Consider the following 17,450-nt stretch of genomic DNA (forward strand, 5'->3'; position numbering starts at 1 on the left):
CGCAAATTATTTGACAAATCCATGAAAAACATTAAGGGAGCTTTAAGATTTGCTGCTGGACATCTAGAGATCTAGGAGTACAAGACAATCAACGTTTCCATAACGACTTCAAAATGGCATTGCAGAAGGAAGGGAAGACTAGAGAGTTTTGGGGAAGCTCTTGCAGGAGTCTCACCACATTATCTACCAAGCCGTATGGATCTTCATCAAAGTTCTATCTATCTAGAGATGCTTAGAAACAACAAATGAGCTTGTAGACAACTTGCTACTCTAAAAGTACTTTCTGCCTTCTACTTTTGTTCTACTCTTAAAACTGTTTAAGATGACATTATATATACCACAGGACAGGCATTTCTAAAAGAGAAAATAATCAAAGTACAAGAACTTAGCTAAACCCAGTCGCTGGTTAGAGGCAGTAGAGCCAGGACTTAGGAGTCTGAAATTCCACCACTGGGAAAGACACTGCATTGACTCTTTGAGATAATAAAGGGAATTGAGGTATGTATGCCACCCATGCCATGAAATCCAGCTTTCAGGAAGGACAGTGGAAATGTGGGCCATAGTAAGTATATTAAAATACAAAACAAAACTGTGGTATGTAGTTTCTTTCTTTTTTTTTTTTTTTACAAGCAGCATTCTGTGTTTATATTCAGGAAGTCATAAGGGCTTAAAAGAACCAGCGTTACTACTGACACGTCTCTCTAACTAAAATGAGGTTGACTTATCTGTTCCAAAGAAATTTATTAACATAAGACAAATAAGACTTTTTTTTAAAGTATCTTAGAAATCCATTTTTTTTTTCTTCTCATCTCTGAAGAAGAGATAGATAATTAAACTCAGTCAAGTCACACTACATTTGATATTGTCAGTGTGGCAGTATTTGGGTTTCAGACAATAAGAATTTTGTCATCCTCTAAAATAAGTTTATTACCAGCATATCTTTTTTTACAACTCTATGAGCTTTTGTACTTCTTATTTCATGGAAAACAGCTTCTTCTCCAGCACTTACATAGAGGCTCATTTTAAAGCTTACATATTCTCTTGGTTTACTTTAAGGACAGATGAAGTTGGCAGCTGTCCACCGAGAGAGTTAGGGGCAGTAAAATACCCCACAACTTCCAGTGTCCATTATTCACTAAACATAGTTATCACCCACCAGTAATGGGCAAACTGGCAGGAATGATGACACTAATTCTTTACCAGCCTGCTGGAGATGAAAGGGGCACTCCTACGTGCTCCAGGAAGGAAAGTAAAACCTTTTGGTGCTTTCTCTTATTACAATAAATGCTGTCAAAAGCTGCAAATAATTCCAGTTAAGACTGCCCAGGGGAAAAAAAAAAAAAAGACGGCATGATGCCAACTGAAGAATGGGAAAAGTACAAATGCTGGCAAAGTCCACTTTTTGGCATCATACACTTAAGATATTGGCACAGCTGACAGAAACCCCTGGTATGCAGACCCCAAAGAACTTGAGCTCTTGTAGATCTGCAGGACCTACTTTTCCCAACCTGTGCACTTCAGCTTTGTAGTCTTTAACTGTGAAAAATGCGTATTTTATGATTGGCTTTTTGCAAATATTAAAATGAATATTATATGTGTTGTGTTAGAAAGTAATGCTGTATTAATTCTCTTCAGTAGTGTGTTAAATATAGTTTTAGGTTATAAAAATTGTTAAAATAGAAACTGTGCTATGTAGGGTACTATTTTTTAAAGAAAGGACTTGCAGCGAGATAGCAGCCACAGGACACCTAAATCTTTTGGAGAAAAAGAATTTATTGCTCCATTATCAGAAGAAACGAACTTCTTCCCGCCTCGAAGGCGCTGTTAGGATTAGGAGGAAGAAGTTGACGATGACCAGGCCGAATCCTGTGTTTGAATGGAATTTATGCATCATGCATGAAGTGTATGAATATGCAACAAGCTGTTGTTTTTAAGAGTTAATCCTTTGTTAACGGGTGACCTTTTTGGGCTTGTGCTGCCCAGAAAAAGGTACCCAGACGTCCGTAACTCTTTGTTTTTATTGTCTCATATTGTCTTAATTCAAATTGTCTAAATTATTATTACTCTAATTGTACTATTATTTTTATAACTATTTTATTACTATTAAATCTTTAAAATTTTAAAAAAAAAGTGATTGGTGTTTTTCACTTTAACTATGAACAAAATCTTCAAACATATCTCTAGAATAATAGATATCATCCCAGACTTCTGCCCCCCAAAAAAATCAAGACAATTTTTTACATGGAAAAATGAATTTTGAAGGAGGGACTTGAAAGCATTTACATTCATATTTTTTGTAAGGCATGAATACAGGGACCAAGTGGAACTCAACTTTTTCTCTCTAAATGCACTCCACTGCTAACAATGCCTCCTCCAGTAGAACTCAAAATGTTACAGCGCATCGAATACTGCAGAACAGCTCAGCTATTTACTGCAGCCCTGTAAATCAAGACAATGACAAACCTCAGCCATTCTTAAAGAGCTTCTTGCCTTTCATTTTACCACTTCTACCACCTCTCTTCCCACTGATGCCATCATCACTATCACCAAAAAAAACCCACCACTTCAATCTAGTAGAGAACAAGGTTTATGTACCTCTTATAGAAGAAAAAAAAAATTATATGTACAAATAACCGTGACGGTTACTCAGCTCTTCCCAGTGTTAGTAATATATTCTGCACACTTATATTTCATTTAAATGGCTCAGGACAACAAGCAGAATGAGAAATTCCCCTATTATAACAGACCCATGAAGAGGCATGAGTCTGGAGTGATTAGTCAGGACCAGCCAGTATTCCAACTCTGTATTTAAACTGTTTTAAAAACTGTATGAAAGAGGAGAAAGAGTAACAAATAAAGTAACTTTTGTTCTGCAAAAGACAGCAATAAAGGCTTGATTATCCAGTATTAGAGAGCACACGTGATAACTCAGGTTGGAAAATAAACACAACCATTACCATAAGGTCCTGTTTCCATTCATTTCTAGCTCTGCCAAAATCCCAAATCTGAGGGGTTTTCAATGCTACCTGTCTCCCCACCCTCTGAGTTTGTTCACATTGTTACATCATGCTTTGCAATTTTAAATCCGGCAGAAGGAGATCACTTCTTTAATTTCATCGCTGCTGATTGAGCTGTATACATTTTCTGTCCTGAATCACTGAGCAGTAAGTGCTTGTATGCCCACCTCTCACACATGGTGCTGGCCTACCAGTGAGGTCAATCAACATGTCAACCTTTCAGGTGTTATAGGAAAAGACACGGATTAGAGTCACAGCCACCCAAATGCCCCAAAGTATTTCAGCTTGTAAAATAGAAAATTACATTTCTGACTGTGAAGTACCACAGAAGTTGATTGGGTCAAAATGTTCTTCAGAACAATATGCTCATTAAAGTTCCAAGCTGTCAAGTCAAATCATATTGTAAGGTAAAGTATTTGCTTCCTATCTCCTCCAGGAAATGCCTGCACAACATGTTTAACCAGCAGGCACACAGGCAACTTTAATTCTGACATATCTTAAAGTGCTTTGGTTTTGATTTTTTAGTCTTTCACATTTTTTAATGTGACACATCTTTGAGCAACTTGACAGTTCAACAGTTAAGACGCAGTACCTCTATTGCTACTGGATTCCTAAATACCAATGCTTATTGTTCCATTATTCTTCCTTTAGTGGCACTAAAATATTAAAAAAAAGAAGAGAACTTGACCATGCTAAACTCAGCATAAACACTCCAGGGGCAATGTCATTTTTCTCTCAATTTTGTATAAATTTCAATCCATGTTAATTTTAAAAACCCCTGAGAAAACAGATAATAACATCCAAGAACTTTCAGCACTGATTACCGTCTTTCATTTAACTGATTTTTCCTCTCACATAGCTTGACATTGGTTTGGTTTTTCAACAGCAGTTTTTAGCAGTAGAGCACATTTCTGGCACAGACTGTCAGCCACAAACTTGGGATCTCAGGTGTCCATTACATCGACCCAGATTATCTCTGAAGTAGTGTCCCCTGTGTGGAAATCTGGAGGGAAACAGAGTTGCTATACAAAGCTGAGAAGCACACACTCTCCTTGCACATGCAAGTGGGTATTAGTCACATAACATGAAAAGTGAGGGAGTAGAGATCCTGGAGCTGCTTTTAGCCCCATGGCTCAACCAGGGCTCCTTTTGGCAATCCCTAAAGGAAAAAAATAATTGCTGTAGGTGTATTTCTCTACCATGTGTGTCTATATTTCCAAAGGAATAAACTACAAAATTTTTGAGAAAGTACATGCTGGAACTACTGCAAAGTATAAAGACATTTAGCAAAAAAAAAAAACCCCTTACTACCTACAGCAATGGTACTGTGTTCTGGAATGGTAGAAATTTCTAAAGAAATATGAGTCAAAAACATGTGCCATCAGAAACCTTTTCTACAACCTCCAGCCTATAAGGAAACTGCTTTTTCTCTCTGTCACGGTTTAAGCCTGGTGCAATGCCAGTGCCCCCCATGAAAATACTTCTTCCCTGGTGTCTGCTGTGAGATGTAATCAGAAGTAGAGCAAAGCAGGCTCCAGCTTAGGAATAAAGGGGAAAAAACTTTATTAAGCTACAACTATAAAGAGAAACACACAGAACTCATAATGAAAACCTTCCAAAACCATTCCTCCTCCCCGCCACCAAATTTCCAATACATCCACCCCTCAGATCACCAACTCTCAGTCCATCACCACCCTTTAGATAATCAATTTTCAGTTCATTGAGGAGAGAGGAGTCCCTCTTGCACCATAGGCTTCCCCAGGAAACACAGTTGAAACCTCTTGTGTTTCCATGTCACACGTGGCACCGCCCGGAGATCATTTGCCGTTGTGACAATCTTCCTTCCATGCCCAGTGCTCTCACCACTGCGCATGGACCAGAGCTGCTTCTAGGGTTTTCTTTTTTAAAGGGTGCTTTGCCCAGTTCTAAAAAAGCACAGTCTCTCACCTTTGGAACACCTGTCCCCACCAGATTTCACCCCCTGGGGCCAAGGGGTCTCAAGAACAGAGATCATCTTCTTCTTCCCTGAAGACAGAGGGCACCACCACCACCCTCCTCACCCGCTGTCTCTGTTCACACACTCCTTCGCATCACATCACTGCACTCTCCTGGCTCTGAGCCATTGCCTCCCCCTAAATGCAGTCTCTGTGTCACAGGAAAAATGGTTCTGACCATGGCTATACAAGAAAAGTCCAGCCAAAGGCCACTCCATCATCTCCTCCCACCTAGGATTCTTCTCAACTTCTCTCCTGGCCCATTTCCTCTTATCTCATCTCTGTCTCTCTTCTCATTCAACTCCAGGAGGATCAGCATTTGTAAGGTTTCCATCATCCAAGAAAAGGGTTAAAAGTCTCAGGCTCTGCCTGCCCAGAACTCCCACGGCAATTTTCAAGGTGGCACAGGCACAGACACCAGCACTCCCCCCTCTCTCCTGGGGGGTGGGGGAGCTGCCCGATGTCTCTCAGGGTTCCTCCACCCTTCCATCCTGCAGGGGCCTTCACCTCCCTTCTCAGTCCCAGGCCCAGCCTATCTCCCCCGGCCACATGGCTCCCCTCCCCCATCCAGCCCAGAGCCATGCAGGGGAGCTCTGTTCTCTTCCACTAACCGGAACCCAAGAGACTTTCCCCCGGGAGTTCTCAGCTTTTAACCCCGCTGTGTTCTCAGAGGCCTACCCATGTCCTCAGTGGCCACACCAGGTGCCAATATTCAAATCTGAGCACCTATTGGTTTGACCACAGCATCCCAAAAAACTCACTTCCTCTCAAACCACGACACTCTCAGATGAGAAAAAGGCCACCTCACATTGATCCCAGCATCAGTCCCTTCCAGGCAAAATTATCGTAATTAATTGTAATTTGGTCAGAAAATGGAAACTATTTCTTCCAAATCTCTATTCCAGCTTGGCAGAACACAGCAGCTTTCTTGCCTACTCTCAGTTCCCAGCCCAATTGCAAGGGAGCATCTCATAGGGTCCCCCAAACCTCTGCTGCTGCCTCCAGGTCCCAGCAGAGGACCTGGCAGGTCCCTGGCCGTGGGGTAAACACAGCTCCAACATGGACTGTTTCCTCATCTTTGAGCTTGTCATGGTCTACCAAAAAAAAAAAAAAAAATTAAAATTTTCCCCAGCCACTACAAGTTTCAAAAAAAGGCCATAGATAAGAACAGTCAGGAATAAAATATACATTCATGGCTATCTGCTGTGTACTAGCCATCTGAGGGAGATAGCACTGATTTTGCCTTTATTCCACACCATCAGGAACCACAACCTTTAGAAGACCTGACAAGATGACCAAAAAAGGGATTGCAAATGTACGGTAACATACCCAAGAACCAAAAAGTCCAAAAAAAAAAAAAAAAAAAACCAAATCTCTTCCCCAACAAACATAGAATAAAGGCACAAAATTCTAGAAAGGCTCTTGAGGACTTTACACAGATATGTCACCCTCAAGAAAAGAGTCCAAAGATTAAACATCTTGAGTGACACAAACAAAATGTACAAAGGAAGATGTTAAAGAAAACAAGGCCTCGTCTGCCAGGCTTTTGGCTTGCATACTATGGATGGTCAAGCATTCACAAACAGTTGGATTGATTACAACGATCAAGAACAAGAAAACAAAAATAAACTTAAATGTATTTAAAAGGAAAAGAAGTTTATTTTCTAATTAAATCAGTAAGAGCTTCCAAAACCAATCTCAAGACAACAGTACACATGGAAGTAGATTGTTTCCATGCTTCTAACTGCTTTGCTTAGTCCAGATAGTGCTTCTACACACACACATTACCAGTCATACAAAACTCATAAAATGTTAGTATTTTACAAATCTCTCCTTGTATGCCAGCAGTGTTCAAGTATGTCTAAGGGTGCTGTTATCTACCCCTTTCTTGATGTGCACTGACAGGAGGCTTGACAGAGGGATCTCAGGTTTTAAAGAGCCTGAAATCATCATAAAGGCAGCCTGGCCATGATTTTAAAATAATATAATCTGAAGAGTAAGAAGGCGATAATCACTTCATTTTGTCCTCCACTGGGCATGAAAATATACCTGCAAACTCTTGCTTTTTCCCCTGCAGTATTCACAAAATTCCCTGGAATTTTGTGTAAATTAGTAAGGACAGTTTACCCAAGAGGACAACTTACAGTCTGAAATTTGACAGTACAGCTATCAACTTTATGAAACTTTTATTATCAATAGTTGAAAAATGCACCATTAACTAAACATACCCTTTCTTTTGTGTTTTACAAGAATCCTTTACAGGTTCCCATGTAGGAACATAAGGAGTATTTACACACTCAGTGTCCAGGCCAGCTGTCACCCCAACAGACCGCCCTTCTTTAAGCTATGGTGCTTATTAGCTTGGTTCTAACACTCACAAGGGAACTACTGTCACAAACTATCCCCAGCTTCTAATATCAACTTGAAACAGAAACAGAATCCATGAGATGAAGGCAGTACTTTAGTTGTGAACTTTTACCAATATACCAGGGAGTGGGCTGCTGAACTTGTGGCTAATTATCAATTGGTATGCTGGTTCTGCATGTAAAAATTGCTGTTACTTGGGCATGGACGGCAACAGCTCCAATTAATAGATACAAAAACAATTCCTGGCAAGAGAAAGCAAAACATGGCCAAACATGCTAATGCAGCAGTCTGTTCCTGAATTCCCAAATCTGGACTAAGTAAATATTTTTAAGCCTCTATGAGGTGAAAAGAAGGACAAAAAATAAAGGAAAAAAAATCAGTATTTGCAGCCACTGAGGTTCTCAGCTTCTTTTAATAAGAAGTTTTTAAAGGGAAGAAACTAATCTACCCTGCTCCCTGTTTGTGTTTGCAAATTTAATGGAAAGACACAAAGCAATCCTTGATCGGAAAGTTGGTGAACCATCTTTCATAACAGAGGTAATATATGGAATGGCTCTAGCACACAACATATGAGCAAAAAATACATGTCAATTAGTAATTTTGGCTTGGTCCAGGAGTTATTCCACTTACAAAACAAACTTATTTCTTCATTAGCCCTCTCAAGTTTTAAACATAAAAGAAACTCAGTATTCTCCATTCAAATGCGGATGAAACTAAACACAAATTTTTAGAACATGAACAGTGCAATTGTTTAGAGCAGACAGGGATCAATTTTGAAGAAAAAGAAAAAATTCTCCATTAGAGATTTATTGTCATTCGTAGGAAAAAGATCTCACAAATACAACCAAAAGTTACGTGTGTGCTCCCAGGGTAGAAAGGGAAAAGACTTCCATAACAGACCTTTGAATGAAAAGCTCAGGGAGGAACTTGTGTACTTTTTAATCCACTATGAATTTTTTAACAGTGCTTAGAAGTAGTTGATGTGGATCTGAAGGGAATTCCACACAAATGTGCTTTAGTCAAGTTTTACCTACTAATAAACCTCTCGAGGGTAACAGAGAGTAGTACTGATCTTCTGAACCTGATACTGACCGTGACCTCTGCTTCCACAGTGAATTTCAGGGATGGCTGAAAGCTGATCACACCCCCTCTCCAGATATCAACTGGGGGTGGCTCGAGTCAGATGCCTACCCCAAAACCAGAACATTTAAATCTGAGTTGCTTTGGGATTTAGCCAGTCCCGTAGCCTTCCTTTTGCTCCTCCTCCTCTTATTTCTCTCATGCTCTTATAAAGATTACTCAGGCAACCATACTAAAAATCCATACAAAATGACCAATTATCACAAAGCATCTGAGAAAACTCACATTATAAAAGGAAGGTTTTATTGAAGAAAACTCAAATTATGAAAGATTTTTTATTGTAACCAAAAAAGGACCTGTGTTACAACTTAATGCTCCAATGCAGGAAAGTAACAGTAGACTATGTGGTTATAAAGGGAGCAGAATGTCCAAGTTCAGTTATGGATTTTTACTTTGTTCAGAAAAATATCAGGCTAATGCTTGGATTAGAGAATAAAGGGTAAGCCTTAAAGGGAAAAAGAATTTGCTTCTTTCTAGATACAGGACAGGTTCATTTAAATCTCGATAAATGGATTTTAAGTACTCTAACTGAAACATTAACTGCGCTTTTTCTTCAATTTTAAGTCATCATGTAGGATGATAATGTTCTTTTACTGGTAATACTAAGTCTTGGGCCAGCCAGAAAGCAAAAAGAAATTTTAGAAGGGTGGTGGGAAAGAGGAATTTCAGGTACCATAGAGCATTTAATCTTGCTAGAGAAGTTAATCTGAAACTTTAGCTGGCTCCCATTCTCTCAATATCTGCTGGATATAGTTACCTTTTGTTTTGCAGAGAAATGTAAAGTCTTTTCTTATTCCAGCTGACCTACTAATCAAATGTGCTGCCATATTCTTAAGCTTCTTTGAAAAATCGTGATCATTTTTGCCATTCAATATTTGCTACTACTAACCTCAGTACAGGTACAGCTGTCCCTCCAATCTTTTAAGCTTCCATGGTTTTCGATTAGATTACTGCCCTTTGAGTATTTTCTCTAGGTCAGCTTGGCATTTGTGCACTGTTTTCTGAATGGTCTGTGCTTCCAGCCAATAGTACTCAATTGGCTTCCTACAGAAATACCTGAGGGGAAAAAAACAGGAAACACAACTGATAACACAAGACGAAACCATCAGTGATCAAACCATAAAATGTGAGACCTTCTTTGACTCAAAATCTTAACAGATGAAAATCTCAGCATTAGATATAGTTTAACCTTTATTTATGGACTCCTTAATTCCTGTAATGGGGAATAGCTGTTGGAATTCTACAGTCTGAATCATCAGGCCAGATAATCAGATTGATTTTTCTGGCATTAGCAAACACCTCATTATGGAAAGTAACCCCCCACCCCCTCCCCCCCCCCAAAAAAAAACCATGAAAAATGAAAGGACTAAGAAATGCAGAGCACCCTACACTCCTAAACAATGAAACAAAACAAAAATACCAAGCATGTCCCCTATTATATCTCAACAGGATATCCATCTGGAAAGCCTTACCTTCCAGATGCTTTCCCCTACTATTTCATTGTCCTGCTAATCTCTGAAACTACCCCTAGGGGGAAAACAAAACACTACACAATTTATTGTCATGCTCTTGTTTTAAAATTGGGCAATATAAAGGGAAGTAGATCCTGACAACAGTCACTGTCAATATTACAACTATAGGAGCAGAAAACCAGAACTGGATCAAATTGAAATAAAATTGAATACAAACCCTGTACCAAAATACATTAATAAAAGCAAAAAAGCATCTTACAGCAACACCACAGTAAGTGCATATGCAAAGAATAAAAATCCTAAATAAATTAGGAAGCCTACCTATCTCTTCTCCTCAAACAATTAGAGTCAAATCACATGTCTATGGCCAAACCTTCATACAACTTTCTTTTTTTTTTTTTTTTAACATAGAAGCATGAAGTCAGTTAAACCAAACTACTACTGCAGCACTTCGGAGAAGTCCACAAAAAGTTCTCCCCAGGCGTTGGTAGGATGACATGGCTTCCTCTTACAGAAATCATATGTACCCTAAAGAATCTCATAAGCCGTAAGTCAGTGAAGCGAGGCAGAGGCATTTCATTCAGTTACAGGGAGTTTGAAATCAAGTCCTTTAAATCTGAAAGTGACACTTCCTAGCCAGGTACATAAATACTCGGGCTTTGAGTCTATTTGGATTACTTTTGGTACTACTGGAATTCTGTGTCCAGAAGCTCTACTGCCCATTGTGAGTGACTGGAACACACTGAATAGGGCCATTTCCATGCAGAAAGTACCTCCACAAGGAACTGACAGAGTACTTCCAATAAATAAATATCTCGCGTACCTAAAAAAGGATGAGTTTTATTGCTCTGATTTTTTTTTTTTGTTGGATTGCTTTTAAGTGTGATTGAATTTACATAATACCTCTTTCCAACTCAAGGTGCAACAGTACAAGCAAGCAAAAAGCTGATTCCAAATACAAATAGAGTAGAAACAAACTTCTGGCATATCAGTGCAAAGAGACACACAGTGAGGAACAAGCAAAAGTCTTTGGTTTGACACTGCTGACCTTCTCTGTAGCATTACTTGCAAAAGATCTGGGGGTGCTTTGAGAACATGCTATTTCATTCTTTCCAGGTATGTTATCTAAAAACCTCCGCATATCAGTGGAGAAAGTAATAAATAAAATCACTGCAGCAAGTTCACGTAAAATTAAAAGTAGGGGTTTACACACCTTTATGCTCCAAAGCTGAAAGCACCAGACACACATGTCCAAAATAATAAAGCAATACATGCATCCTGCACATATAAAAAGCAACAACTAAAATTACTATGAATGTCTGCCCACCATCAGTCTTTCTTCAGGATATGGAAAATATTTCAGTCATCATTTCTATCTGCAAATATAAAAAGTATGTCATTTTAAAAAGAAAGCACAACACAGTCATAATCTTCAAATGAAAAATGTCCTCCTTTACATGGCATTCAGATAGTTCAAAAGACAGAACATATTCATGAAAGTACATAGAAAGAAAAAGCATCTTCTAACTTATACGAGGAATTTCAGCCAAAATTTTCTGGATTGTTTTTTAAGTTGTAACAGTTACAAACAGAGAGATGCTGCATTTCAGCAGAGCTAGAGAAGACAGGTTCATTTGCTGTAGTAACATTTACTACAGAAATATTTTTATTTGCCATAGCATAACCCTCTATTGCACAAGTAGATATCTAGTAAGACAGAAGTACTTGCCCTTCTCACCACTGCTAGTTTGTCTCAGAGGTTTTCCAAAGATTTCTGCTCATAAAATGTTTGCCAAAATGCACTCACAGATAGCACAAGGCAAAGAGGAGATGAGAGACAGATGCTTCTGCATGGTAGTGGGCGGGATGGGAGAGAAGCTGGGGAAGCAGTTTGCATCCAACCCATTACAGCTATTTTCTTTTTAACCATCTAACAGTGAGTCACAAATTCACCCTAAACACATCAAATCCTCTGAACTTAGGAAATGATGCATTATTGAAGTCACAGCAGGGAAGCCAACTCAGTTTAGAGGACATAAAAGACTAGCACTAGAACAACCTTTTTCATCACAAGGTTATGGATTAAAAACAAAGGCAATGTGTTAATGTAGTGAGAAGATGCACAGTCAGAGAAAAAGCATCATTTGTACTTCTTTCCAGAAAAAATTCCTTCCTAGAAAAATTCCTCTCAGACAGATTTTCCACCTCAAAAACAGCACTACAATCTGGTGGTTCCCTGCTAAAGCATGTAACCTTTCTTCCACATACATTTTCCTCAGCTAGTTGAGTGCACATCTCTTGGAATAAACTGGGTGCCTGAGGTCTGAAACTCACTTCCATCCCCTACATATTCTACTACTGCATCATTTACTACTGTAAAACTGCAGCCGCAGTAAAGTTGGAAAGTAAAGAAATGTCTTAATTTTTTTCCTCTGCTTTAGATTGCTTATCTTAATATAGGCCTTTACCTGTTGCAGTACGTGTCAAAAGTACACAAAGTTGCAAGTTTTACCAACCTATATTCACATATACCAACTATACATAACACATACTGCAAGTGCAGTACATGAGTATCTTACTAAAGTCCCAATATATCAAAGCACAAAATGGAAGACATTTCTATATAGTACCACCATGGAACAGAGTTAAGTGAGTAGAAAGTCCTTATCTACCTTGATCTAAGCTATTGAAAGCAAAATCAGAGGTGAAATGTATACAGCAAGGATGACTAAACCCATAAGTGGCCCAAAATTATTTGGTTTATTACATGAATTCAAGAGACTACAATCATTGTGAACAGGCTATTATCAAATCTCTTCAGTGACAAAGCTTTCTGTCCAAGATAACAAATAAAGCAAGTGCATAAATCACAGGGATATGTGGCTTCAGGCCATTATCCCAGAGCATTGCAGACTGGTTTTTGCATTGTCCCTCTTTGATTTTAGTACCTCCATCTCCGTTTTCATATTGCAGCTGTTACTACCACTGCTATCTGAAGGCTAGAGTCCCCTGTAGTTATGAATGGCAAACAGAAAAACCCTCTCACAGGTTAAGATAGAGTCTAGGGTAAGAATTAAAGGTACACTCAGTAAACTTGATTTAGTAGTGTGCTTTTAATGAGCTCTGCCTGTCTTGTCCAACTGTGCATGCTTCAATTACAGAGAATAATGCTCAGCACCCCAGACTGTGGTTGCCAGGCACCACCAAAGACCCACAGCTCTTGCGCTCACCATGGTGCAAACATCTAATGAAGAACCTATGCTTGTTCAAAAGATGCTCACAAAATCCAAGGGTAAGGAAAACAAGCGGCTAAACCAGGGAAATATGTGTCTGTAGACTAAACAGGCAAGCACAGCAATCAGCAGCAACCACACATTTGGGGATGCAACAAGGGAGTAATCACCTCTCAAACAAGGCCACCACCGTCACTGACAATATTTAGAATATTCATTACGCACTGCAGCGTGTAAACTTTTCACAGTCCAAGTCAAAATGAAGACTTAAGAAAATATGCTGGAATTGCACAAATTCAGATTTTAACCTGGAACTCCAGATACAATGAGAAATCGATGCTCTGTGCAACCCTAAGCAGACAATTACAAGATTTTACCAAGTAGCCTACAAACCTTATACAGGTCATCATGCCACCTCACCCCATTAAAATTACAGACATCACTACAGATACATACACTTCTCTATTTTTAAGAATATTTTTCAGAATACATAAATAAAAACATCCCAAATGCTTACATTACCATCAACCTCCTTTTTATTTTTTCCCCCTAAGTGCAAACTGTAGGTCTCAAGACAAGCCCTCTTTCCTACAGACACATACACACATGTGATCCAAAATGTGGATCTAAACCTAATCAGTAAAAACCTGAAGCAGTATAGTGACAGTTGGGGTCCAAAAACTAGAAGCAAAATCAGAAGTGAAGGTGAAGAAGAAATACAAGCATACTGTTTTCTAATCTACTAATACAAGAAAACCTGAGTAGTATTTACAAAACCAGAATGCTTTTCTTCCTGACTACTAAGCCACTATTCTTGTAATGATGAGGAAGAAAGAAATGGGTTGGAAATCTTCAGTCCTAAATTCCTACTTCAAAATTATGGTACTTTTCAGCAAGGCAGTTGCTGACTAAAGTAAAAAGCTTAGCAAAGCTGAGCAGTAATTAAGAAATTTCATTTACAACACAATTTCACATTTGTAAAGGAGACAATATGCTTCTTACAACATGAAATTTCCCATAAAACACATGGAGATGTAACACCATCTAAGCCTTGCATTTTTCCTGTGAAATATTCCATCACCTTCTTTGGTAAATAAATATGCACTCTGTTCTGGTTTCAGCCAGGACAGGGTTAATTTTTGCAACAGCCAGCGGCATGACTGAGACTGGAGGTTACTCTGTTCCTCCTCAGGTCATTTTCTGGGGATGGAGGAAAAGGTCCTTCCCGGGGTACCACAGCATGGCCGAGGGAACAGTTGGGTACATCCACCTCTTCCTTGGATACTCTATCATTAGGACTGTTACTGTTCATTTCCTTAGTTCATTGCTGTTTCTGATAAATCGTTCATATCTCAACCTTTATCTTTTGTGCCTCCAGTTGTCCTCTCCAGTCCACCAGATGGGGAAAGGAAAAGGGAAAGTGAGCAAGCAGTGTGTGGTTTGGAGTGTTTCAGTGAGACCACTTCACTGGGGGGTAACCATTTCTAAACCAAGACACACTTGAATAAAGACAACTACTGAAGGAAAAACTTAAGAGGTAGTGAAAACACTAAAGAGAGCAGTTCTTACAACTTTTGAGGACCATGTATTCAAGTCCTGCTCCAAAATTTAAACTGACAGACATCATGCTGTTACATTCCTACACAGTTGGAGCAAGCCTCAATGGATTTGCAATACACCCAATAAAATTTTCTAAGTTGTATTTACAGGAATTAGACCTGTATCAGCTTACATTTTGTTTAAAATCAGTCATTTCAGTTTCTCAACTCCTGAATGTTTTAGATGTACATGCAGATAAAAATAACACAGATGAGTCTGCATTTCCTAGCCAATTGAGAACAACTTGAAAATTGCCTACAGATCAGCATTTATCCTAAATAATTTCATAGGAGTTAATGACTTTACAGATAAGAATTTTGACTTTGTAACACTCCATACTTATCTTCACCTCAAAGAAAGATATTCCTAAAAGACCCAGAGCATTCACTAATTATCAGTTTAATAAATATAAACATGGGACAGGCAGTTAGACATGTCAGCATTCTAATTCAATTTCTGTAGAACTTCTTCCCCCCACATGTAGTTTCACAATGGCAACAAATTTCACAGTAACTGTTCCAAGTCTGGTTAGAGAATCTCTACTTTATTTGAATATTCAGGCTTTTTTTAAGAAATAAATACCCATGAAACCAAAACTTCAGTCCACCTGTTAGCTACAGACATGCAGGGAAAGAAAAGAAAAAGCCCTACCAAGCAAAACAGCACCTTGGACATCCACTGATGCTTCAAGAGATTAATTCAATGCATCAAGCACAGCCCATTCTGCATTCTGATATAACAATCTCAGACACACTCCTATGCCAGCCCTTAGCAAAGCAGCTTCTACAATACAGATCTTTGCCTGCATCAAAAAAATACTCCTGAGCCACAGTGTTAGAGCAAAAGCTCTCCTCTCCATAAGCCCAAAATTCTTAGAATCACTGCATCCCCTCCAGTTTTCACACAAAGTATAAGCCATGACAAGAACTCCTCAAAGGAAAATTAGTTTTAAATGAAAGCAAGAATACTTAGCACCTTTCTTGTGCATTTCAGCTTTCAAAAACACTTTGCAAATATTAACATGCCAAGATATAAAAGCACCATTGTTTCAGTCCAAGGCAGCAAGAAGAGAGGATGCAGAAGTTGGTAGCAAAATGGATGGATGGCTGTTATTTTAATTTAGTAAACTGTGGTTTCATTTCCATCATAGCAATGCATTGAAACACGTTCTGCAGTACTAGAACAAAGATGTACTATATGACTGAATATTGAGAGATTCTGGCAGACCTGGTTTAATTTCAATTCTAATACCTTTTCCACTGAAATTCCTGTTGCTTTTCTCAAATTAAACCTGCAACACCTTTTTTTATTCTATACCACCATGAAAAAAGCTTTTACAATCTTATTAAGAACAGTATTTTTCCTCTGCAGTACCCATTACTGCCTTTCCAAAGGCACACCTGCCCAGTAGAGTCAAGATGATAGATACAAAGACGTCATTTGTTAAAGTTTGGTCAGTGCATGCTCTGAATTCCATTTTCCTTTTCTAGGGTGCTGTGTAGCTCCTTAGCCACCTCTAATAGGAAAGACTTATGCAAAAAGATTCATCACAAAGCATCATCTGCTACATTCATATTAATTTGGGGTGTGCAACACTACTAATGTAGATCACTGTTGGGATCCCTTCAGAGAATTCCATGCCATCCCAAAGCATCATTGCCTGCATGCCAGTATTCCCCCACAGGAAACACTGGGAGCTGATGGACAGCAAGTTAATCCCAAACACGAGGACTCTGACAGGTCCTCGTCTGCACCTCACTCCACTATCAGCAGCACTGATTTGAGGGAGACAGATCATAGAAAAAGCAAGGCAAGAATGGCCAAGTTTTTCACTTCAGTATTTAACATCCAGCTCATTAAGAGCCCAACCTGAAGCCCTGTGAACCTGGCAGAAACATACCCACTCAGGTTTTGAGGAGGGCTTTGAAAAATTAGAAGCTCGAACTTGCTATTGAGAAAGGAACAGAAGCTAGCTAGGAGCAAGAGGCACAGGTTTCACATCCTCCCACTGTTCAGCCTAGTTGAGCAGGCTTGATTACCAGTGAGGAATTTGCACTGGGTTACCTCAGACGACTCAGATGAAAGGTCTAGTCAGCAGAAAAAGCATGGAAGTTGGCTCCAGGTTAGCATTTGACAGGACTATCTAACTGAAAACATCCTAGGCTATCATGTAGCAATCTCCTTGGGTAGAAGTAATGAGGATTTGAAAATGGATCGGAGAAAATCAGAACAATTACAGCCATTTCTCACTAGAAAGATGAAAATCAATATTACAAACAGAACCTGAAAATGCTTCTGTCTTAATAGTATTATCACTGACCTGCTTCAAAACCAAATCCACTAAAACTCCACTAGAAATTCCACGTTGTTCTGATTAATCAAAGACACCAAGTCCCAAAAATTATCTCAGTACCAGACTCAAAACAGACCAAATGGAACAAATTTGTGGTGATCAAGTATAGTTGTATCACAAACTCAGAAAGGCACGGTGAATTTAGGTAAAGAAAAGACAAAAAATACAAGGAGACTTACATTTCTTTCTGTCTGTGATGAATGACTCAGTTCCTGCCATGTTAGATGCATTTCATCTTCATAAATTACCATCACATGGCAGGTGCAGTGGGATCT

General features: G+C 39.0%; 1 protein-coding gene across 4 annotated transcripts in view; it reads right to left on the reverse strand.

The window, feature by feature from the left end:
• LARGE1 (LARGE xylosyl- and glucuronyltransferase 1) overlaps positions 1-17,450 on the reverse strand; it is a 280,599-nt gene that overhangs the window by 252,677 nt on the left and 10,472 nt on the right. The window contains exon 3 of one of the 4 annotated variants that reach the window (XM_059846291.1): positions 9,408-9,574. The exons of the other annotated variants lie outside the window; for them this stretch is intronic. The gene's annotated coding sequence lies outside the window, so the exon portion shown is untranslated. The remainder of the gene's footprint in view (positions 1-9,407; positions 9,575-17,450) is intronic. 4 annotated transcript variants of the gene reach the window in all.

The sequence above is a fragment of the Haemorhous mexicanus genome, chromosome 5, assembly GCF_027477595.1.
Source record: "Haemorhous mexicanus isolate bHaeMex1 chromosome 5, bHaeMex1.pri, whole genome shotgun sequence".
Taxonomy (NCBI): domain Eukaryota; kingdom Metazoa; phylum Chordata; class Aves; order Passeriformes; family Fringillidae; genus Haemorhous; species Haemorhous mexicanus.